Source organism: Sinocyclocheilus grahami, unplaced genomic scaffold (genome assembly GCF_001515645.1).
Source record: "Sinocyclocheilus grahami isolate Dianchi unplaced genomic scaffold, SAMN03320097.WGS_v1.1 scaffold85.1, whole genome shotgun sequence".
In the NCBI taxonomy this organism is placed as follows: Eukaryota; Metazoa; Chordata; class Actinopteri; order Cypriniformes; family Cyprinidae; genus Sinocyclocheilus; species Sinocyclocheilus grahami.
The window spans coordinates 2,804,104-2,829,919 of NW_015505264.1; the positions used below are offsets into that span (position 1 = coordinate 2,804,104).

At 34.2% G+C, this 25,816-nt stretch overlaps 1 pseudogene; it reads left to right on the forward strand.

The window, feature by feature from the left end:
• LOC107586787 (vasoactive intestinal polypeptide receptor 2-like) lies at positions 1–25,816 on the forward strand (annotated as a pseudogene).

A 25,816-nucleotide genomic window follows, 5' to 3' on the forward strand; every position in this document is an offset into this window, starting at 1 on the left:
GACCTCAAAGCAGATAAACACTCAAGTGCTGGCAGTGTAGTATGTGCATAAGGCTCATCTGACGATCTAAAGGAGGAGGAACAGTATCATCAGCCTCCCCTCAGCGGACGCTCACGCGCTCTGCCCTCCTGCACAGCGCACGTGGATTCTACGCGCTCAGAAGTGTTTTCACCGGGCATCTTGGCACAAGTGGCTTGTTTTCTTCTGCCTTGAAGGATGATTTCTCGCTCTTTATGCTGAGGACTGCTCGGAATTTACGCTAAAGAGAGATATATTATTCATGAAACCAGCAAGAAATGAAGATGAACCTCGTGAATTGTTTGGCTCTTCTCTTAGTTTGGCACCCGCACGCGGTAAGAAGTCTACTTTACCTTTACTTCTGAGCTACTCCGCCTCAGGTGTGTGGCTCTCAGCTGTCAATATGGGCGAAGTGTTGGCATGAGGGCCGTATTTCAGTAAATATGAAATTTGAGTGAAAAGTCCAAATACAACATATCGAGGTTTCGCTAATTTTGGTTTTGTATATTGGTTTCAAAACCATTACAATGTGTTTGAATGATGCCCTCGAAACTATTATATTTTAGCCACAGCTCTTAGATGAATAAGCTAACACACTAAAAACCACAGATAAGTATCAACTGTATAATGTAGATTTAACTAAGGGTTTGAACTATTTAGGTCACGTCAAATTGTCACGTATTTTATGTTATATTTATAGTTTTATGCAAATGTTCTGCAATACAAATCATGAAAGTCAGCTTTTATCAGCTTACAGTGGTCAAACTGGTTTTGGAATATGATAGTTGGTTTGTTATTGGTACAAGGTGGTTTTGCCAGGTTGATCTTAGCCCTAGATCTATAATTAAAATCTGCTATGTGACCAGCCTGGTCTAGCTAGAAATTATGTCAAAACCAGCGATTTTCAGAAGAATAACACATTGGCTACCATTTAGATTTTTGCAAATCATTTTGTGCTTTATTGCTTTACTTTTTAAAAAGTGTATAACAGGCTGTTTAATGTCAGGCTGTGCTGTGACAACTTACCCCATTAAAGCATCCACAGTTATTGGAGCATGTTGTCACTGAAGGTCAACGTGCATTTAGTGAGCTATATCTTTTTTTTTTTTCCTGGGTACTAACAGTGGAGACATTTACTTTTTTTGCTTCAAAGACTATGTGAAGTTATGTGTCTACAAATTATAAACTTTTTTTTCTGAGAAATATTAATTGAGTACAAACTGTCAGCAAGCCACGTTTTCTTCCGCTTTAAGAAAGAAAAAAAAGAGTTTGTTTAATCTAAGGTAGACTACACAAAATTGTTTTTATAATTTTTTCAGCGAAAGCAGGCCATTAGGGTTAAAAGTGCAACATTTCTATTCTAAGTGCATTTGGTTTATTGATCTTCGCTTTGCAACAACCTCTCTGCTTTCATTCCTGCTTGTGCTGTTCACTCTTATACAGTTTAAAATTAAATTACAATTTAAACGAGTCTCAAATATGTTAAAAAGAGACATAACACAATGTCTTAAAGAAAACGGTCAGAACTGGGTCAGGGCTATTCTAGACAAGATCTCTGCGGTGATTCAGGTGTTTCGCCCAAAGGGGTCTCACGAAAAGATTCATCAGGCCACGAGCTACTCAATTTCTTGCTGTGCAGAATATAACTGGTGGCTTGCAGACAAATAAAAACCTATATGCTTTTTTGCCAATCTAAAAATTAAATGATTTTCCTTAAACATTTTAAAACGTATGCAAAAATGCTTTAAAAGTACTTTCAACATTGGTCTTCTAATGCACTTTTATAGTTTATAAAGTCTCATAAAGTTTAAACGTTGTATGTATGGCACAAAATGGCTGTTAGATATACTAACAACCAAATAAAATAAATGTAATGCATTTTATGCATAAAACAAGTGAAAAAAAACAAATATTCCAGGTAAACTGTCTAATAACTAGTCGCAATATCTGATGCATAAAACAAATTGGCTATTAGAAAATTCAAATGAGCAAATAGAATAAATTTATTGTGCTTAAAACAAGTGAAAAATACCTAATATTCAAGATACATTCTCTGAAAACAAGTCGTATTATCTCATTAAATTTTACTTCTAACATTAATTTGTTGTTTCAAGGCTATTCAGGTTTTTTTCTGGAAAAGATACCAATCCCAATCCCAATTTTTCAGTGTAAATACCAAGATTAAAGATAAATAGTTTAGATGCAGGAAAAACTATGCACCATAAATACATTTATATAAGCTATTGTTTAAAAGCCATTGCTGTTAATCTCGTTTTAAATAAGACAAAGCTTATCTATTCAAAAATCCATTAATCAGTTACTTATCTTGTAGATCATTGAGCATCTCTTTATGACCTTAATTAAAGTGCAACAGTGTGTCCATATGGCTGCATCCCCAGAGGCACAGAGACGCCATGTAACACACAAACTCAATGTTAGTAGGCTGGAGAATTCAAATGTAACATGTATATCTTGTGTAGTTTGTCTTCTACAGGGATTATGATACAAGATGACTGTCCTTCCACTCTACAGTCTTTGTCATGGATTAGTATCAAGAATGCACTCAAACGTAATTGCGTTGTGTGCAGCAATTCTTATATTTATATAAAATAAAATTTTGTTGTTGTACTACTTTTTTAATTTACAATGATATGAAAGCTCATGGAATTTCTGCTCCCAAAAATCCCCTAAAACAAGGTTTTCAATCCGTGGATCAAGAGGTATCGTCAGACATATTACACAGAGATCCCATCAAAGCTCCGAGAGGAAGTTGTGTGTTGTTGTGCTCTATTAGAATTCAATCCATTCAATCCCTGACCATTTTCATACAGCAACATTTAATGCCATTTTTTTTTTCGCTACTTCTCGTCCTCCTGGGGTTTGATGGTATCGTATTGTATTTTTGTGACAGGCTTTTGTGGATCTTAAAAAATACAATGTTTTAGTGGCAGAAAAATGTTTTTTTTCTTTTCCTCTAAACACAATCCCAGCCTCCTATACTGTACAAAAACGACAATAATCCAGAAGATCTTTTCCACTAAATACTTTATTTGAGTACACAGGGAAAAACAAGTTTTTATAATTTAAAAATAAATAATAAAACACAAAATGATTCATGAAACAACAAAAATGTAAATAGCCTATGTGTTATTCTTCTGATAGTGGTTTAGGTTTTGAAATGACAAAAACGAAAACAGGAGGTATTTTTCTACTAAATACTGTGAGTAATCACAAAAAAAGATTTTCTACTTTGTTTATGATAGTAATAACATCGCTTTTTGTGTGGAACACGACTGTTTAAGCGAAGCAATAAAATCTCAGAACACTTTTGACCTTGAAATGCATTTCTTATTCTCGTCGAGAGAGTGTTTAATTACTTTTAAAGCGATGCTTTATGCTCTAGTGTGAGAAATGGAAAGTTGGCTTGCAAACTGATAACAGTTGCACAACTGCTTTTCACCGTAAACACAAGACCACACGTTCTCAGATAATCGGTTGGTGACATTTGCAAAGTTTCATGCTTTCCAGCTGACCCACTTCAGTTCAGTAAAGGTCCCCCAGAATCCAGCTTCTCCTCATGCAGCTTAAGTCATCTTGAATGTGTCAGCACAGAAACACACTGTCAAGCAAGAGGAGATATAGTAAATATATTTAACATTGTAGGTTTAAATCTGAACAGTTCAGAGCAAAACCATGTTTTATTCACTAACCACTCACAATCCAGTTTAACCAGATGCTGTATGTGCTGCGCTTTGTCTTTGTGTCCAGTGAAAATAAAAGATTAGCAACATTTCATTGTTAGTAAATTTCCCCCATGACCTTCAAATAAATTTGTAGTTCTAAAAAACACATGGAAATGAGATTGTGTTGCCAGTTGCTCCAGTGGGGTTTAAACATGAGCGAGCAGGAAACTGTGTCACATGCACAGCTCTACAGAAGGATGCAAACGGATATTGCAAACAAATCGGGTGACTGAGTGACATTACCGACTGAGTGACATTACAGAGGTCATCTTTGTTTAAAGAGGAAAATGCACTGGACATACTGCCACTCTAAATGTGACTGTAAATGTTATGGCTACTTTGGCCTCTTTTATAAATAAAGTATGTGGGGCAAGTTGTCACAAGGGCTATATCTCCTTTGTGACAACTTGCCCCAGTCTCTCTTATATACGAAAGAGGCAGAAGTAACTGTAACATTTCACTTATATTTAAGTTTTAATTTATTACGTACAATATCTGTTGGTTAAAACAAATAGTTTCCTATTTTTGTATGTTACCTTTAATTTTTAAATGTTTAAATGTTGCTGAAAAACCTATAATAGGCTTTTTAACAGCAGGTTGTGATTTTTTAAGAAATTCATACTTCATTAAGCAAAGACACATTAAATTGATCAGAAGGGATAGTAAAGACAATTTTAAGCAGCCCAACTGTTTTCAATATTGATTATAATAAAAAATGTTCCTTGAGCACCAAATCAGCATATTATTGAATGATTTCTGAAGGGTCATGTGACAGAAGATTGAAGTAATGCTGAAAAATTTGCTTTGCCATCACATTAATAAATTATATTTTAAAATAAATTAAAGTAGAAAACTTTATTAAAAGGTATTTTAAATTGTAATAATATTCAACAAATATGTCTATTTTTACTGTATTTTTGATCAAATAAATGTAGCCTTGGTAAGCATAAGAGACTCCTTTTAAAAAAAATGTAAAAAGAAACTCTTACTGACCCAAACCTTTGCATGTTAGTGTATTAACTTCAAAAAATAAACTCAGAGTCTTGTCTAAATAAAATGACTTTTCAGATAAATGTTAGCAATATTTACTTGAAACATCTTTTAGAGCTCTGATAAGTGTAATTTATCTGATTATCTGAAATCTCTCATTTTGACATTTTAGTTATTGTATTCTCTTCACTTGGTTTACTTTTAGAAAGCGCCAATCTCAGGTGGTGCTGTTTTACATGTTTATTGCACCAGATGCTCCCCTTTCAACTACAAAGCCTCTATTCGTTTTCCCAACAAATTATTTTTGAAAAACATGTAAATTCCCATGAAGCAGAAGGATGAGTCAGATATGTGGCCGGGTGACCGGCTGCTGACGAGACTCAGTCTGCTAAACCAGGACAACAAACTATCAGTACTGATACAAGTGATTCACTATCCTCACAAATGTCATTAAAATATGATGTACAAAAGGAGCTCATTTGGATATTTTTAGTAGTGCTGAGATGGTTGAATTTAGAGTTTTGGTAATCCACATACTGAATTAATTCTCTGTCAGTGGAAGCTGAGAAATCGGTGGAAAAAAAAAACCTGGTGAGAATGTCAAATGTGTTTTCGACTTGGCTGTAATTGCTCTCAGCCTGATTTAATCTCAGCCAGCATGCATTTGCCTTGACAGTAATGATCCAGAATAATCCTGATACAATCACTCATATCATTAGTGTGCGTGTCGATCTTGCTAGCTGTGATATATAGGGAAGAAAGCCCAGCTTGGATGAGTACAACTGCTCCCGTCAAAGATGTTGCTCAAGATTTTGAAAGAGACAAACAATGACAGACTTAAAGTGTAAGCTTATGTCCTCCTCTGATCTGAGGCTGATTTGTCTCTGTGCTGTTCACTCAGAAAAACCCGAAGCCAAAGTGACTTAAGAGCTCGCAAACACATACATAAGACAGTGACCTTGCAATAAAAACATTCAGGTTTAAAAAATGTCAAATTCTTTTTTAAATATTCATGTTCTTAGTCTCTTTGATGTCAAACAGAATGCTTGTATTTTTACATTTTTTCCTATATTTTCGGAATTATTTTTTCCACGTTTATAAAGCAAAAACGATCCATGGCTGAACACCAACGGATGAGATTTTTAACTGATGACTTCATGTGACTCTGGTTAATTCCCTTGATATTATTACAGTTCTTATAATAGAGAATTTTTTTGTCCATCAGTTGAGCAGGCTTTGTGGCGGCTCTTTGATCACAACAGCTTTGAGTCCAACTGTGCTGATCAGTCATTTCAGATGATGTCACCAGAAAGCCGTCTTAACTGAGTTAGCAGTTCAGCACTGCCTTACTTAAAGCACCGATTCGGGTGACAAACCTATGAGGTTTGTGATGTTTATGTAGATCCATAAGCAGGGTGCATGTCTATGGAAATATGTATTGTTATTGAGGCCAGGGTATTTATAGTTAACTAGAACTAAAACTAAAACCATAAAATGTTACTTGAAATAAAATATCATTTCTTTTTTAATTTTTCATGTTGCCAAGGCTACATTGTTCATATTTATTTAGTTTAACTTAATATAATAAAATAACTCAAATTAAATCTAAAAGCTATTAAAAAGAATAAGTCACCCAAAGATGAAAATATGCTGAAAATTCACTCACCCTTAGTTCAGCTATGTTTATTTATTCATTCAAACAGATTTTGATAAATGTAGCATTACGTCACTTGTTCACCATTGGATCCTCTGCAGTGAATGGGTGCCGTCAGAATGAAAGTTCAAACAGCTATTATAAACATCACAATAATCCACAAAGTAATCCACACGACTCCTAAAAGCTACGTGTTTGTGATGAACAAATTGATGATTTTTAACTTAATCAATTTGTTTTGAATTAAAACTGTGGTTTACAGCTAAAATATGAGTCCTTTGTATATAATATTGCTTTCTCCAGTGAGAAAGCCATCTTGTCTGAATCAGGAGAGAAATATGCATACAGTAGGTCAAGCACTGTTTACAAGCACAAACAGTCTAAAACAACTTTTTCACTGGAGGAAGTGTTATTATGAATTATGGACTCGTATTTTGGCCAGAAGTGACTGTTTCAAATTAAAACGCGTTGGATTTGTTTCTTACAAACACACACACAGCTGTTTGCTTTACAAGATGTTAATTGAGAGTCATGTCGATTACTTGTGGATCATTGTGATGTTTTTATCAGCTGTTTGGACTCTCATTTTGGTGGCACCCATTCACTGCAGAGGATCCAATGGTGAACAATTGATGTAATGCGAAATTTCTCCAAATCTGTTCTGATGAAGAAACAAACTCGTCTTGGATGGCCTGAGAATGAGTACATTTTCAGCAAAAAATGTCATGTGGTTAGTGCGTTGATTTACAGCTCCACTGCGCTCACGGCGACCCAAATTGGATTCCCATCTCGAGGTCCTTTGCCGATCCTGCTTTCTTCTCTTCACCCAATGCTTTCCTGTCATCACTCTACTGTCCTATCCAAATAAAAAAAGGCATAAAAGCCCCCAAATAACTACAAATAAATAAATAAATAAAAATAAAATAAAACCTATAATAGAATCTCAGTAATACGAAAACAACACTGACTGAGACTTTTTTTTGTTACTACTTGGAAGGAAGTAGCATTGAGATCATATGGCTGATTTTCTTTCCTTTGCCCCCTAAGGTCAGCGCGATGCATGCAAACTGTCACTTTCTGTATGAACTGCAGATGGCTGAGAAGGAATGTTTGGGCATGCTGGCAGACGAGCTGCCTCCGCACACTAAAGGTACTGTATTAGTGCGTGTGTGAGTGCACACGCATGTTACATCATCTTCTAAATCCACTTACAGCATCCGTTATGTACAGTATTTTTGAATGGCCAGAATGTGAAACAGCAGTTCACTAGGCAATCTTTGAAAGATGTGTAGTGTTGTGTGTATTTGTGTCATGTTCCCCATAAACAATAGAGTGAAAGATATGTGAATGAGCTCTCGCCATATTGTTTGTCCTACATAATCAGTTAATATCTCGTTGTTTTTCTGTTGGCATGCAGTGTTTGCTCTGACAGATGTAGAATCACATTTACTGTTGACTGATAGTGGTTCAGTTGCAGCTTTTAAGGTCAATGTTGAATTAGATATTTATATTGTCTGGATTGGACATGACCCACATATGGAAGCCCGTTTCCTTCTTAGAGTAACTTTGCCTCACAATTGTGACTTCATTTCTTGACTTTCTTATTTTAAACTTTATCTCACAATAACCTTTTTAATGTTTTTGAAAGAAGTCTCTTATAGGCTTCATTGATCAAAAACAGTAATATTGTGAAATCTTATGATAATTTAAAATAACTGTTTTCTATTTTAAAATGTAATTTATTACTGCGATGGCAAATCTGAATTTTTAAGAATCCATTACTCCAGTCTTCACTGTCACATGATCTTTCAGAAATCATTCTAATATGCGGATTTGGTGCTCAAGAAACATTTTCATTATCAGTGTTAAAAACTGTTTTGCCCCCACTCAATGTGGATTAAAGAGATTTTTCACTTTATCAAACTGGAATTGATTAGACATTCACTGAAGGGCTCTTCAAAAACTTTTATCAAATTAGGGGCTCTTTTCTTGAGAATATGAAAACGTATACCCCCCTGCTCAACTGAAAATAATGATTTTATTCAATTTCCCCCTAGTGGGTGACCACACTTGTATTATGTAGTGTTTCATTTTCTCTGACTAGCTGGCACAAGTGCAGAATGTGTTTTTATTTTATTTTTTTATTTTTTTGGGTAGGGTGGGGGGTTGCTGAGGGTAATTTGTGTATTTTTTTTAGGGATAACTAATTGCGCTTTACTACTTAAGGATAATTGATTGTATCTGTTATTTTGATAGTTTCTTAGTTTCCTTTTTTTTTATTCGGATCCCTTTTCTTTATACCTAGTGTTAAAATGTTATCTAAACTGTATTGCTGAAATATTGAAAAAATTTGTAATACTTGAAAATTTGTAAATAAAGTGAGGAAGAAAAAAAACTGTTTTGCCACTTAATATTTTTTGTGGAGCCTTATACATTTTTTTAGGATTCTATAATTAATAGAAAGTTCAAAAGAACAGTATTTATTTAAAAGATAAATCTTTTGTAGCATTATAAGTCTTTATTTCCACCCACTTTAATGTCAATTTAATGTATCCTTGCTGAATAAAAGTATCAATTTATTTCAAAGAGAAATCTTAAAGACCCCAAACATTTGTATGTGATTTTATACTTCATAAAGTGATTTAACCAAACCAAATTGATCAAAGTGAGCCTGGATGAAGTAACAGAAGATATATCACTTTTTTAATGGAACAAAGATATTCATAGTATTATGATGAGACCTTTAAGATCCTACTTTGAAGCTTTTAAAAACCCAGATGTTTCAGTGATGACTGTGTTTCAAAGGACTTTTGAAAATTTCCTCCTGCTTTTTCCCAGCTCATATTATCATATTATAAAAGGAGAAGCCAAACTCACTATCAATATGCAGTCATATCTTTTCTTTATTTTTAAATGTATGTTAACTTGTGTGTTGTTCTTCATGCTTTGCTTCCACTTCAGAATAAAATCAGAAGTGTGGGAACGACCCTGCTTTACTTTGTTTGCCTTTATGACAGTTGTATGTTGTCCATCAGTGGACAGATGTTCCAATTAATGGTAATTATTTGGCAGTACATACACACAGGACTTGACTATTCGAATTGGCGAAATGAGTGACAAATCCCTTTGGAGATGACTGCAAAAAGGCTGTTTGGACCTCTTAATATATCCCACATTTCTGATGGTTCATAAAAGGGCAAAGTGGACTGAGCACTGACCAATCAGAGGCAATGTTTACTGTGTCTTAAACAATGTTTGATGAGTGACGTATTTTCTCTTAGTCTAGATTCCTTATTTTCCCTCAGAAACAACCAGCTGTTTCAGAGACGACGCAGCGGTTTAAAGGAATAGTTCCCAAAAATGAAAATTCGGTCATTATTTAGTCCAAACCTGCATGACGTTTTTCTTCTTCTTCTTCTTTGGAACAGAAGATGAAATTGACTCTGACCCCAAAGTTTTGCACAGTAGTGTATAATATTATAAAATATTTTGTACTGCCCACTCTTTTCCATATACAGACAGGGAATGAGCGACTGGCCTCTCAAGATCTAAAAAGCGGCGTAAATGTATCATAAAAGTGATTGATATGACTCATACATTATTACTCGTACACACAGTGTTCCACAGAAGAAGAAAAAAATATACAGATTTGGAACAACATGATGGTGAGTAAATTAAAACAGAATTTTAAATTTTTAAGTCAATTATTCCTTTAGTATGTAAAGGACTGCATGTCCTCTTTGCTGTGATGTTTCTGAGAGCGTTTGGATGTTGTAGATGATGATGTATGGTGGTGTGATGTCATTGTCAGACCACTTTGACCATCTTTCTATTTATGTCCAGACCTTCACAACACACTCGTCTAACCGCAGTTGCTGGAATGCATCTCGTCCCTGTGGGCCGGTCTCATGAGATCCAGTGACTTTACCCTTTTTTGTTTTTGTTTTGGTTGTATCTAACTTATCTATCTGTAGTATATGTATCTGTAGTACCTAACCTATGCTAAATGAAAGGCAAACTCGGATGATATTTGTAGGGTTAGGTTAAAAGAGAAGACATATTCAAATACACTCAACACATAAAGCAGAAAGACTCTCAAGAACATAAGTCAATGAATGCGGATCTTATCCCAAACTAAACATTTTCCCAGGTTCCTGTCAAACACATGTCAAGTTTCTCACGTGCATTGCTGCACTAATTTTGCTGAAAGTTCTGCTATTTCAGCAAATTTTAAGATCCAGATGTGTTAAGCTTTTATATTGTTTTCTGTTTCTACATCCCTACAGGTTGCCAGGGAATGTGGGACAATATTTCTTGCTGGCACCATGCCGATATTGGAGAGGTGGTCGTCAACACCTGCCCCGCTGCCCTAAAAAATTTGTTCTCCAGAGATGGTAAATTTGACATTAATATTTGCAAACTGTCATTTATCCATTTTAACATGATGCTGAGATCCAAAATCAGCTGATACCAGTAAATTAAAAAATGTGTAGTATTGGTTGTTGCCCTTTTAAGATATTATGCTTAAACAGGGCCTGTGATGACCTTTGATTTGGCCTGCCATGCAATGTAACAAAAAACATTCAACTGAAGCATCTTCCTTTCCAATTTTTGAATTTATAATTGATAATTTTGCTTGTATTTTAAAAAATGTTGTTTCATTTTTGAAGTGTAAAAAATTATTACAAATAAAATTGAATTAAGTGATTTTTAAATAGTAATTTAAAAATCCCCCAAAATTATTTATTATTGTTTAATTATTTAAATTAAAGGGATAGTTCACCCAAAAATGAAAATTATGTAATTAATTACTTACCTTCATGTCGTTCCAAACTCTTAAGACCTCCTTTCATCTTCCGAACACAAATTAAGATATTTTTAATAAAATACAGAAATTACGATTGAACCACTGATGTCACATGGACTATTATAACGATGTCCTTACTACCTTTCTGGGCTTTGAACGTGGTAGTTGTGTTGCTGTCTATGAAGCTCTTGGATTTCATCAAAAATATCATTTGTGTTCTGGTTCTTGTGCTTATGGGTTTGGAACAACATGAGAGTGGGCAATTAATGACTATCCCTTTAATAATTGAATTTAATTCATTTTAATATAATATATTTGGAAATAATGCAACATTTACTTTTGTAAAGTTTGATTTTTGGCCCTTTGGATTAAAAAGTTTGGGCCCTGTCTTAAAGAAACTTCAATATATATTTCAAAACCTTTCACTTTTTTGGACATTAATGAAGAAATAGTTGACAGTCTTTCAAGAACTTACAGGTTCTATTTTGTAAGTACCTCAGAGAGCTGTCCTTTATGAACAGATGTCTAGATGTTCTCCAAAGGGTTTCACCAGTGCATATACAAACCTAAACAGGTCGTCATATGGCATTAAGCTGTAAAACCCTATTTTATGAAGTTTATGATTAGTTTTGCTCGTATGTGTACAAAGCAGATAAGTAATATACTGTTCTTATTTTCAATTTGAAGGCCAGCTTTTTGTAAATGAAAGAGTGAACTGTGCTGATTGTGAGGGTGCATGTGTGAGTGTGAGTAAATTAATGAGTAAGGGAGTAAACTGAAGGCTGGAGTGAGTGAATCATGTCTTTCCCCTTCTGCTCGGACATGCTCATTGACCCGTGGACCCGAGCCAATGGCACAGAACCAGCACACCCTTTCTTCCCTACAGAGAAGTTGTCTATCAAGCTCCAGAGTGTGGGAGTACATACAGCACTGATTCCACAATCAGGCTATTTCCAGCCCTTGTGAGCATTCTAACTTGCTGGCTCGGAGAGGTCATGCTGGAACACATGAACACATGGTGCCGCTGGATATCCACGAGTTAAGGAGCCAAATTAGCCCAGAACATCTGGAAATACATGCTGACCTGTGGTTTTATAGCACACGATTATCATTTCCAATCAAGCTTTCTAATGTATGGCTGAACTTTTCACAGATGAATCACTGTCATCATCATCAGCATCATTTATGCTCCATTAACTGTTACCCCAGATATTATCTGCTGTTTTTTCCCCCCTAAAGTAGCTCTCAAAAAAGCAAAGCACTTTCTCAACCCAGTATTCAGAGGGATATATTTCCAATCCTTTGACAGAGGTTAATGGATTGTAAGGGGTAGAACAGATATATATATTTCACTTGTTCTCATTGTACGAGGTAGATTCAGGTGCCTCGAGGTTGTGTGGGCAGTAAATGGCTCAGCCCTCTCCTCTTCTTCGACTGAGCTCATGTACGATACATCAGGGGGGTTTCCGTTTTAGTTGGGGTCAAGTTTTAGAGAAAGAAAGTGTAAAAAAGAAAGGTCTACTTTGCAAAATGTTACTTTTCTTTTCCACTTTCAGCTTTTACATTAATACTGGAGGTTGTAAGGGATATTTATTGTGAAATATTTATGTCTATAAAAAATATTTATAGAATGTTTTGGGCATTTTATGCCTTTTATTTCAATAGGACAGTAAGTGGACAGGAAGCAAATAGGGAGAGAGAGGGGGACGGGATCGGGAAAGGTCTGCAAGACAGGATTCAAACTCAGGACCCCTGAAGTGCGACAGCGCTGCACAGTTTTTAAATTTATGTTATTATGTTTATTTATGTATAATAAATAGAGCAGCTGTGTACTAATAAATAATTACTTAAATTGTAATAAATAGTAATATATTTAATATACAAAACAATTTTTGTTACTTAACATTTATTTTTTGTTACTTTTTTGTTCTTGAAACTTTAACTGAAATAAAACAAAATATATATATAAAAAAACTTAACTTATTTTATTTCAGCTAGTTTCCGAAACAACATTTCATATTTTTATTTAGTTTATCTTGATGTACTAAACTGAAATTAAATTGAATTAAATACAACTGAAAAAAGTAAACAAAATAGCTTTTAATACTTTAAAATATTATTTAAAACTATAATATTATTACAATGATACTAAAATAACCCTGATATGTGTACCATTCCAAAGATTTATCTATTTATTATTATTATTGTTGTTGTTGTTGTTGAAAGAAGTCTCTTATGCTCACCAAGGCTCCATTTGATACAAAATACAAAAATGTAATATTGTGAAATATTATTACAATAACTTTTTTTTTTTTTTTTTTTTACATATTTAATAGTCAAGGGGTCTTTTGCATCAAAAAATAAATAAAAAAAATACAACCAATGAGTTACATTACTGCAGTACACCTGTCTTCTCTACAGTAGCCCTCTGGAGGACTTAAAAATGACTCCACATTTATCCTTCTTTCTTTGTTACGAATGTCATGTTAGACATGAGGGTTTTGGACTAATGTGCCATGCACAGAATGGAAAGTAGCTGTCTGTCAGGCTTGTGATGCACAAAGCTCTGCGCCTTTGCATTTGTTGAAGCAGCAAAGCAGTCCCGCATTGTGCTCCTGCAAAGCACTTATGCTCCTGGACAAATGCATGTTTGATTACCGTTCTGACTGTTTGAATTCAAGATAAAAGCTCACATGTTGACGTACATTAGCAGATCGATGTGAATAGGGTGAATAAGGTGGTCCAGGTTTTCAAAGATGGGTCAGTTAGCACTTTTATTATAAAGCCTGAATCTGTCTGTTTGCACAGACAGCCCCTTTTGTTGGGCTCATGTGTGTGTTTGAGTGTCTGTATACACATGTGTGTTCTGATCTGCATGGCTGGGTGTGTGTGAGCATGTGTGGGTGTGTATTTGGGGGATTTGTTTCAGGCTGCACACGGACAAAAATAAATCTCCATGTTGATACATGTCAGGAGAGTTTACATTCTCTCTCTCTAGCAAAGTGCTCTACAGTGATGTAGTTGTGCTCGCCCTCATATTTGGCCCGATGAAATGCCATTAAATATTAATTCTGCTTTCCTCAGTCCTAAAATATACATAGAACATACTCATGTCACAAGAAGCTCTGAGTAACGCATTAGAAGTAGTCGCACAAAGTGTTTTCACAATCACAGAGTACTGATGTTAGTAAATATACAGTTATCTTTGGCTTTTGTAGGTTCGAAAAGTCCTGATTTCCCTTTTTTTTTTTTGCAATCCATTAAATTGTTATTAAAACTGATGCCAATTTTTTTATCTCTGGGAAAAATGTTTGAAAAAAATATCTCTGGGGAAAATAAAGCTTGTTTCCACCACAAGAAACAATAAATAAAGGATAAAAAAAGATAATTGCTTTTATAATAATAGATAATAGGTAATAATAATTTTCTTACAATTCTTTTTTTTCTCTCTCGATTGCGAGTTTATAGCTCACAATTCCAACTTTTCTTCTCTGAATTGTGAGTTTATATTTTGCAAGTCTAATTTTATATCAAGTAATTTTGAGAAAAAAATCTAATTGAATTGTAAGATTGTAAGAAGTCACAATTAATTAAAAAAAATTATTCCATGGCGGAAATGGGCTTTCATAAATTACTCTATAAATGAAAAAAAAAATTGTTAACGATATTTTGTGAAAAGTGTTGGACTAATCTAATTTACGTCTTACATTTTTACATTACAAATTGCAAAAATAAATTTTCATAATGATGATTTATAAATTAGATGATTGTGTTTTATAATGAATAAATATAATTATACAACTTTTACATAATTTTTCAATAGCTTTCAGATAAATCAACCTATAGTTTGTTTACTTAAACAGGTAGTTGTCTCTGCACATTCAACTGGGATAGAATAAAGTATTTTATCATGCATTATCTTTAAAATACATTTAATTGTTCTTCACTTTATCCAGTACTATTTTTAAATCAAATGTTAAAAAAAATCTATGTTGCAGCCTACTGGTTTTCTTGTCTGTTGGGTGTTGTAATGTTTGGTTGATGTGTAAATGTGTTCATGTACTCTTTGTTAGCCTGCCAGCTGCTCTTCTCCAGGTGTAATGTTGGTCATTGATGCAATGCAACGTGTAGGAGGCTGTTGTTTTGTTACTGAGAGTATTAGCAAGCCTACACGCAGACACTTTTAATGCATGAAACACAAATATTCTGTATTTATACTTAACACTCAGCCTCTGCCTCTCAGCCTTGACTGAATGCATTAGTGATGTGCAAAGCTATTCCATTATCACTGGTGCCATATGGATTTAGTATAATGTATTAAAAGTATTTAAAGTATAATGAGTGAGTGCAGCTCATGTAAAAAGGCACAGTAAAAAAAGAATCTCTCCACTCTACAATCAAAAGGAAAAATATATAAAAAAACATATTTTGCTTAAAAAAGATGCCTATTTTTAGGACCATTAAGATTTTTGCATGCACTATTCAATGCACATTCAAACCCTTGATTCTCATTATGAGCAGTCTCATGCTTATATTCTCATTAACATAACTTGAAAAAAGTTTATATTACCATGCTGAATAAATACATTTGAGTGTAAACAACATTTGTTTTTACTGCCTTGAATTTAATTTAAAATGTTAATAATGTTAATTTTCATTCAAATCCCTTATGTTCACGAAGGCTGTATTTATTTGAACAGTAATATTGTAATAATACAGTATTGTGAAATAGTACATGTGTTCTATTTAAATTTATTTTAATTTTTTTTAGCAGCCATTACTCTGGTCTTCAGTGTCACATGTTCCCTCATAAATCATTCTAGAAACTTTTCTCACGATCAATGTTGAAAACAATTGTGCACCTTAATAATTTTGTGGAAACTGTGATGCTTTTTTTCCCAGATTCTTTGATGAATAGAAAGCTCAAAAGAACAGCACAGAAATCTTTTGTAAATATGTTTACTGTCTATTTTGATCAATTTAATGCACCCTTGCTGAATAAAATACATTTCTTTAAAAAAAAAAGAATTCTTGCTGACCCCAAACCTTTGAACGATAGTGTATATGCAGTATGTTTGGTTTAAATAGTAAAAAAAAAAAAAATTGAGGAATGAAATGCATTTAATTAGCATAAAAACAATGGCAAAAATTACAGTGATACTTAAAGCATCATTTTCTTTAAATGTTTTTGCTTTTATTTTGGCTTTTAATTTTGGGTGAAACATTTCTTGGTAGGCTGTGTTGAGCTTTACTCTATTCTTGATTCATTTCTTTGATTAGCTTATTTCTGTGTTTAGTTTTCTCTGATATCTCTGGGCTTTCGGCAATGTGCACTGTTGTGAAGCGTTACTTACCAAAACACTCACTAATGCTGGCTGTCAGTCTAAATTGCCGTTAATCTCTCTGATAAACTGGCTGTTAACGAAGCGATGTCTGTTTGTTCTAGGCATCATTAGCAGGAACTGCACTATGGAAGGCTGGTCCGACGTGTATCCCAGCGTCCACAGCGCTTGCTTTGAGCCCACCCCGAATGCAAGCAAGGTGAGTGACTAAATTTAGTCAGATCTTTCCCAGATTTACTGCACATACACGTCTTCAAAAAAGATTCCGTCAGTATGGGGCTTTTGATTGTACACAGCGTTTAGGATCATTGTGCTTCCCATCCTGAAGGAGCTATGCATGAGTGGCAGTGGTAAAGGAAGATATTTTGTCTGAAAGGCACTGTTGTTCCCTCCACATGTGCTACAACCACAAAAAAAATCTGAGGGCACTTCAGGACCCTGAACCTTTTAGTACCCACTATCTAGCCTGAATCTATGCCAGCTGGGACCACCTTTGGGGCAGAGACTGTGTTTGTGTGCATTTGGAAATGCGAGTGCGTACATGCATGTGTGTGTGTGTGTGTGTGTGTGTGTTCATGCGTGTGTCTGCCAGAGACAAACAGTCATAGAAAGCACTAGATTTTTAAAAGAAAGCGAGCAGCTGGCTCAAGTGTATTTACATGGGCTTTCAACCAAATTGCTCTCCGTATTATATTTCTCAGGATCCCGAATTTAGAGACAAATGATTTTAGATGCGTTTGAAGTTGAAAAGAGTCCCAGAGAGCCAAAAAAAGAGCAGATGATAAAAGAATCAGAACAGAGAGGTGCTTTTGTTCCTTTATGGCAGCAGAATATAAAAAAATATATAAATGTCCAGTAACATGTAACGTTTGGTCTTATTACAAAACTAGATTCTCTCGGTTCATCATGAAACAGCCAATCGCCCGTGAAATTTACTGTTTCATCCTGCGATTGTGCTTTAGAGATAATCATGTGCTACTGGAATGGAGGGAAGTGAACTATAGCACTGCCAGTGTCAAGACAGACCCCAGAGCAGAGGCGTGAACCGAATCATTTGGAGTTCACAGGATTCTGGGAAGTTTTCATTAATTTGTTCTGCAAGTGTTCTGTATTTGGTGATTAGATGGCAATTTATGTTTTTAGAATTTTACTTTATATTAATTCACATATTACAGGTCTGTAGTTAACTTAACACTCACCAAACAACAAATGTTAGTAAAAAAAAAAAAGATTGCCGATTAGCCGGTATCTAAAGAAACTTTGACATAAAACATAATTACAATACAATAATTAAATCTAATTGTCAGAATTATAGGCTGACCTCTGCTGATGTACAGTAAGTGTTACTTACTCAAATCAAACCATGTACTAAAGAAAACATCTTGTCGTGATGTGCACATTCTAACGATTTCTAAAAATTATTATTTTCTTCAGAACTCAAAGTTGTGACACCTAAGAACAATGCTCCTCAGATTAAACCTCCAAATTGAAAGTATTACAAAAACAACATAGATCAAAAATGTAATTTTGTGAAAAAATACACTACTGTTCAAAAGTTTGCAATGGTAAGGTTTTTGTTTTTGAAGGAAGTCTTCTATGCTCACCAAGGCATTTTTTTGATTAAAATTGCAGTAAAAACTGTATAATATTGTAAAATAGTTTTACAATTTAAAATACCTGCTTTCTATTTTAATATATATTTAAAAGTGTAATTTATTCCTGTGATGGCAAAACTGAATTTGGAGCTCAAGAAACATTTATTATTATTATCAATGTCAAAATCAGTTGTGCTGCTAAATATTTTTGTGGAAACTGTGATACATTGTTTCAGGATCCTGTGATGAATAGAAAGTTCAAAAGAACAACATTGATCATATAAATCTTCTGTAACATTAAAAATTTAATTTTTGATCAGTTTTGGGGGAAGGGGGATTGTCTTTATTATCAGGAAAATGAGTAACTGATTTTCCTATTAATGAGCTGAACTGTAACTGAGCTTACTGTGATTTATTTTACATTTATTCATAAGCTGTAATAAGTGAAACACCTGGCACTGTTATTATGTTCTTTCTTCATTGCCATTATAAATGCATCAGGGGACGTCCCATAAACACAACTCTCCTAGCCTTAATAGGAATGTGAATGGACATTTTTCCCCACATGTTTGTAAGCTTTAGTCAAACATGTCTTTTTGTAAGTCATGAGATGTTTTTAGCTCATACCCATGGCCGGTTTTGACATAAGATTTGTTAACCAATTATGTCTTCATGGCATTATTTATCAAATAAATGCTCTTAATAGATCAGTGCTATTTTTCAGGGGTAGGCAGTCCTGAGAATTCAGGGAACGAGAGGAACGTTTGCCAAATCGAATGTTGGAGACTGTATGGAGAAACTGTCATTTTGATAAAAAGGAATGTCTCCAACATAATCAGATGAAACCTCCCTGGCATACTAACTTAAATAAGGATTTAAATGCAAGGATTAAATAAGGATTTAAATGCAAATGTTAAGTATCTTATACCCCGTTTAAGTTGTAGTAAGTATTATGATGAATAAATGTCCTATTAAGTATTAAAATGTCCCAGATTAACACAAGTCAGTTGGCAAGAGTCAAAGTTCAGCCAAGGCATTTTGAATGTAAAATTTTACAATTTAATAAATTATGATGCAGAAATGTCAAGTCTTGGTTATACACCAAAATGACATTAAACTGCACCGGGGAATACTGTATTTCAGAGAAAGCAAATACTTGAATATGACAGGACTCAAATCTGCTTTAACTCAAGAAAGTTGAAACGAAATCAACTATTATTATTAGAGGGATTCTCTATAAAAATGTCAGCATGTGTGTTTTATATTCCTTGCTTCTGTCATGAGCGTGTAGTTTTGGGCATTCATGGACACGCATCATCTCCAGCAGCGAGGGCAAACGCCTCTTATGGCTGGATAAACAGTCCTGTGAAGCGCAGTGAGTTGTCAGTGTGACTTGAGGTGATACCAAGGATCAGAGCAGACATGCTGACACATCGGCCTGCTCTGATTGGCTATATGTTGAAAGGAGATGCGTGCCGTGACTGAAGTAGCCTTGAAATGGTGCAAATCAGCCTGTCTGAGGCTATAGACACAAAAACAGGATGATCCAGCATAGAAATCGGATTTGAACTGGATTTCATTACAACCTGTTTGACATCTCTGTAAGCAGAGCAACAGATTTGCTTCACGTATACAGTAACTTGTGCATTTGTTTTTTGGTGGAAACCCATTTCTGCTTCAGAGTAAAAAAAAAATTTTTTTAATTAAATTAAAAGTTAATTATGACTTTTCCCCTGATACCTTTATTTACTGTAATTATGATTTTATTTCTCACTATGTGACTTCATATCTTTCATTTGCAACTTATTTTCTCATAATTTACTTTATCTTACAATTTTCACAATTTATTTCTTATTGTGACCACTTTATATCTCACAATGAATATTTCCTGTTTTTAACTCTCACATCCCTTTTTATCACCCTCCCCCTTATTTATTCATTAATTAATTAATTCAATCATTAATTCATTTATTCTTTTCAAAAATTTGGGGTCAGGAAGTTTGCTGCTCAAGAAACATTTCTTATAAGTAATGTTGAAAACAGTCATGGTGCTTAATAGTTTTGTGGAAACAGTGATACATACTGGATTTTTTTTTTTTATTCAATAGTATAATACTTAAAATAAATAAAAACATAAAAATTATATACATACATAATATATATATATATATATATATATATATATATATATATATATATATATATATAAAAAAAAAATAGAAATTTTTTATTTATTTTTTTATATAATATATATAAATATAAAATATTTGTATGAAGTGTGTGATTTAACCATGAGAAAATAATGATCATTTAATATCATCATGTCAAAATAACTCTACGCTGTGTGAAAGAAAAAATGAGTGAGTCCTGAAAAAATATATATATATATAATATATATATATATATATATATATATATATATATATATATATATATATATATTAATAAAAACAATTGAAGTTTCATTTACTTTTTTGCATAGAATACATGAAAATATTAAACATTTTTCTAAAATAAAAAATTAAACAGTGTTAATGGTACAGTAGCAAAACCAGTCTATGTAAATTAGCTCAGTTATCATTGGCTAAACTCTTTGCTTCTGACAAACACACTGTGGTTTATCAGAGTGGGCCATACAAGGAAAATCTTGTTTTATGTTTTACTTGCGTATTGTTCTTTAATGTTTAGAGAGACGGTACGTCTCCCTTGAAATGTTTTCCATCAAAATTATCGCAGATGGAATTTTGACATCACCCAGAGTTCAGCACGTGCTCCGCAGTAAGTCGGTTGGCAGTCGTGCGGTTTGGGATGCTGCCCAGATGACTCTACGCTGCTCGTTTGAGCGATGAGGGGACAGTTCGCTGTTTTTCATTCTGATCCTGTGTCGGGGGAAATGAAACATTAAAGCAATTTCCTGAAGGGTAGAGAGACAGTAGCAGAGGGCACATTCCCATCCTCTCAGAGTTCTCTCGTGGAAATTAACAGAGATGACTAAAGTCGTCTTCCTAAGGCGTTAGTAAGAACACTGATCGACCTTGAGTCAAACCTGTCTGAAACCTGATTTCTTGAGCCCCGGCTTGCTTCGCTTCAAAGAAGTCCTGCCCCGGGACACTTCAGAGAAATTAAAACAAGCCCGCTGAGGAATTAAATTGGACATTGATCTTCTAACCTTGGGGTATTGATTCTTTTTTAAAGGACACCTGATATCGTTTTAGGGTTCACAGCAAAGTGATATCACCTGATGAATGTACACATATATTAGACCAGGTTGTCTTTCACACTTAATTTAGTACATTAGAGTGAAGGTTATATTTAGCTTAAATTATTTATTCTTCAGAAGAGACAGAGGCTTTTAATAGGCTCTTGCTTTGATTTGTCAAAACATGTCATTTCTGCGTCACCAAATGGAATTTCAAAATGATTGACTGTTTTCGAAGTTTTTGAGGTTTTTCAGACATTATCCGCTGTTGGTCTGAAACTCACGCCATTGGTTGAGCCAGCATTGCAACAACTGATTAGCATTGTCTGATAGTGCACTTTTCAAGATAATCAACCTCTTATTTTAACATTAAAGATTACATTACCTTAAAGTCTAAACAGACTACTTAGACATCATCTAAATAATGCTCACCTTTTCCAGGGCCTTGGGTCGCATGTTGAAGTCCAAGTGCCATATTAGTGTCACTTTTAATCTGAAATTCTCCAGAAGTTTTCCATGGGCATTCCCTGAAACACATACCACATCCAACAATAAATAAGAGACTGTCTGAAGAAGGAAACAATCCGTCATCTCATCCAAAGCCAGCACAGAGGCTGGTTTTTGTCTCTTCCTATTAACTGCTGCAGCTCTGATAACCTGCACATCACTTAGTTGTTTATAGATGATGTATTACAGGCTTAGTATGAAATACACTGAGTAGTGGGACTAGACAAAAAAATGTCAACCACCAGTTTTACTTCCGTTTTCAAATGGGTGTTTTTTCCCCCAACTTCGGGTACATTTTGGATTGTTTGTTAGATTTAAAGTCTTTTCTTTTTGTTAAATAAATGTTCAGTCTTTTTTTGTTGTTTTCATACATTAAATCCCTTGGAAACTTGTTGACTTGTTACCATTACTTTATTAATTTTTTCTACTTGTCAAATACCTTTTATTTATAGATTTGAAATTTTTAATCCTTGTTCCTGAAAATGTCAATAAATTAATGTATAAACTATTTCAATATTTATAGTGGTCAATATTTATAATATTTATATAAATTGTGAGTTTCCCAATTGTGACATTATGTGACCATAAAATATTTTACCCTATATTAAGTTTTTTCAAAAATCAGTTCTGGTTGACATCAGTGTGAAATGAAATAAGACATGGTATTTGAAGAATATTAAGAAAAATAAAATAATTGTATTATTATTATTATTATTATTATGTGATCAGACCACTTTTAAAAAAAAAGTGAATTTCATGTATATATCATTTATTCCAGTAATGTCATTTAAATTACAGAACAATATCAAAAATCGTTTGTAACATTATAAATATCTTTACATCCCTTTTGGTTAATTTAATGTGTCCTTGCTGGACAAAAATTATAATTAACTCCAATTTTTATAATTAACTAATTTGAAACTATCTGTAATATTTTACTGTCTTCTGACCTCAAACTTGTGATCAGTAGTGTACACTGTGACATACAGTACTTAATTGTACACTAACAAATACAATTATTTAGTGATAGGCATTTATATATACATACAATATACACTATACATAAGTTTTGTCATTTAGAATCATACAATCACAAAGGTATCATGCAATAATGCCCTAAAAGCAAATCAAAAAGCAAAAACACACTGACATGCACACACTCGGACAAAAACACTCTAAATGGACAGATAAACCAAAAGTTGTAAAATATCCCTCTCACGCTAAATTTAGTGAGCTTTATGTTTAAAGAAGCACAGGAGGAATGTTCCTGGTGGTGATGTTGTTGAGTGGGTCTGTGGCTCCAGTGTGCCAGGTTGTAAGTCAGACTGAAAGAATGCTGTTTATGGGGGATGAGTCTGTCTGAGCTTCATCACGCTCTTCCACCACCAAATAGCCGCCTAGCCATCTTGCCATTTCCATGCTTATTAGTCACCCTGTCATCCTTGATCCATGAGAGAATACACATTTAGCTTGTGTACATTATTTCATCACATTTAAAACCTGGCATTGGGCTTAAATGCATTGCTTGCACTGCTGAGTGGTGTAAATGAAATGTTTTATTTTTTAGACGTATGCTGTAAACAGCTTTTGGTGCGAAGCATAGATTTTATTAACTTGAATGACATTTAGTGTTTCTAGTGTCATTTTAAACGCCAGATCAACTCCTAAAAGGGATAATTCAGCCAAAAATGAAAATATTGTCATCATGTCATTCCAAACTGGTGTGACTTACATCTGTGGAACATATTGAAGATACATTTGCCCATACAATGAACGTCACTGGTGTCAACACTGGATCTATTTGAGTTTCATTTTATGGACAAAATTCAAATTATATAGGTTTAGAATGACTTAAAAGGGTGAATAAATGGTGAGAATTTTCATTTTTGGTTCCTTTAAGACGTTGTGTCACAGTGTGTGCAATAATCCTGTAATCTGTTTCAAGTCTTACAGAATGTTTTGAGAAGTTCTTGTGTCAGATCCAGCGAACAGTGGTAATGTTTAGTCTGGATAATGTCATTGTATAAAAGAGGAATGATATAAAATCTTTTTCTCTTCCTTTCTGTGTTCTACAGTTGAACTTTATTCTGTTCATCAGCATCATTCGAATACTGGTCCAGAAACTGAGGTGTCCTGATGTTGGTGGAAACGATCAGTCCCAGTACAGGTATTGCAAATGAATGCCAACTAATATTCTATTCTGCAAACATGCCATCAGGCACCATGGTTGAACCCTCTTACATGCTATTCAGGTCATAGCTGAGATCTCCCTTTTAAATTTACCAGGAGTTGCATTCTAGCATGAATTTCAGAAAATGGTTGGAAATGGATGGCTGCTTTCCATTTTTATCCAGGTCTTCCACTATCTATTGTGCATTGCTAAATGTGTATGCATTGAAATGGTGGTGAAATATTTATGCTGCGATTTGTAGCAATCTGAGTTTTTGTTTTGCTGAGAGTGGCACATTTGAGTGCCCTGTCGCTAATGCATGAGAGGCTGTGCTCTATTTGATGGCTCTCCTATGATGCGCTTTTCCCTTTGAGATTTCAGTTTGGAGCTCTCTGTTGTGTGCTTGAAAATATACTGTCTATTTGACAAAAATTGCCATGCTATCATAACAGTAGGGGTCCCTCTCATCACTCCGTTCAAATCCTGTTACTCTTCTTTCTCTTTTCAGGAGGTTGGCCAAGTCCACACTTCTCTTGATCCCTCTGTTTGGCATCAACTATGTTGTTTTCGTTTACATCATAGAAGAAAATGGAGAGATGGAAAACTATAAAATATTCTTTGACCTTGGTCTGGGATCTTTTCAGGTGAGAATATGCCTAAATGTATGACTAGTGATTATATATATATATCTTCTTAAACTTTCACAAAAGCTCCACAGTTTGACGTCAGTAAGATTATTTAAGATCAACAATTAGATTTTAATTAATCTAGATTTTAAAAAAAATTATATTCAGAACAAATGCTGCTTTTTAACTTTCTATTCATCAAAGTGTCTTGAAAAAATGTATCATGATTTCTACAAAAATATTACACTGAAGACTGGAGTAATGGCTGAAAATTCAGCTTTGCTCTCATCGAAATTTTAAAATATTAATAATAGAAATTAAAATGAACAATGTTAATATAAACAGCTACTTTAAATTAGAATACTGTAATTGAATTGTAATTTTATTTTAGTAATTTATTTTGTAATAAAGATTTATTCAGTCAGAAAGAGATGCATTAACGAAAACACTGACTGTGTTTCTGTGCTAATGCTAATGCTAATGCTAATGGATGTTATACTTGACTGCTTTGCAGGTCCAGAGCGAACTCAAGAGGAAGTGGCGGAGTTTGCGTTTAAAGCGTTACATCGGTCGTGACTATCGTCTTCACAGTTCATCCATATCCCGGAACGGCACAGAAAACATGGCCCAATTCCATCGGAACTCCAGAGCCCAGTCTTTCCTACAGACCGAGACCACCGTGGTGTGAGACATCCAGAAGCAGCGCTATATGAATCACGGTCTTACTTCATCCCCCCCCATCTAACAACTCAGTATTTTTCAAAAGCTTTACGCTGAAGAGGATGAGGCTTCCTGAAGCATGAGATTGACATGCAGGAGACACGATAAGGATTCAGTATCTCTGAGGCACAGCGCTGTATTTCAGTAGGCCTATACAATGCAAAATCTCATTTGATAGCAAAATTTGCTATAAACCACCAAAATAGCACATTAAACCAAATCTCTGTGAGTGGGATAGTATTGGTGGCATTAAAAACTGCAATTCCGTTTTTTTTTTATTGAATGCAGATGACATATATATTGCTTTTTGTAAACTCTTTCATTGCATTAGGGTCAGATTATATAATAGTGTTATGTAAATGCTACTTAAGGCCCACAGCAATTTCCTTAGACGTTCATGGAGGAAATTGTGAAAAAAAATGTGAAAGTTGTTTTTAAATTGTAT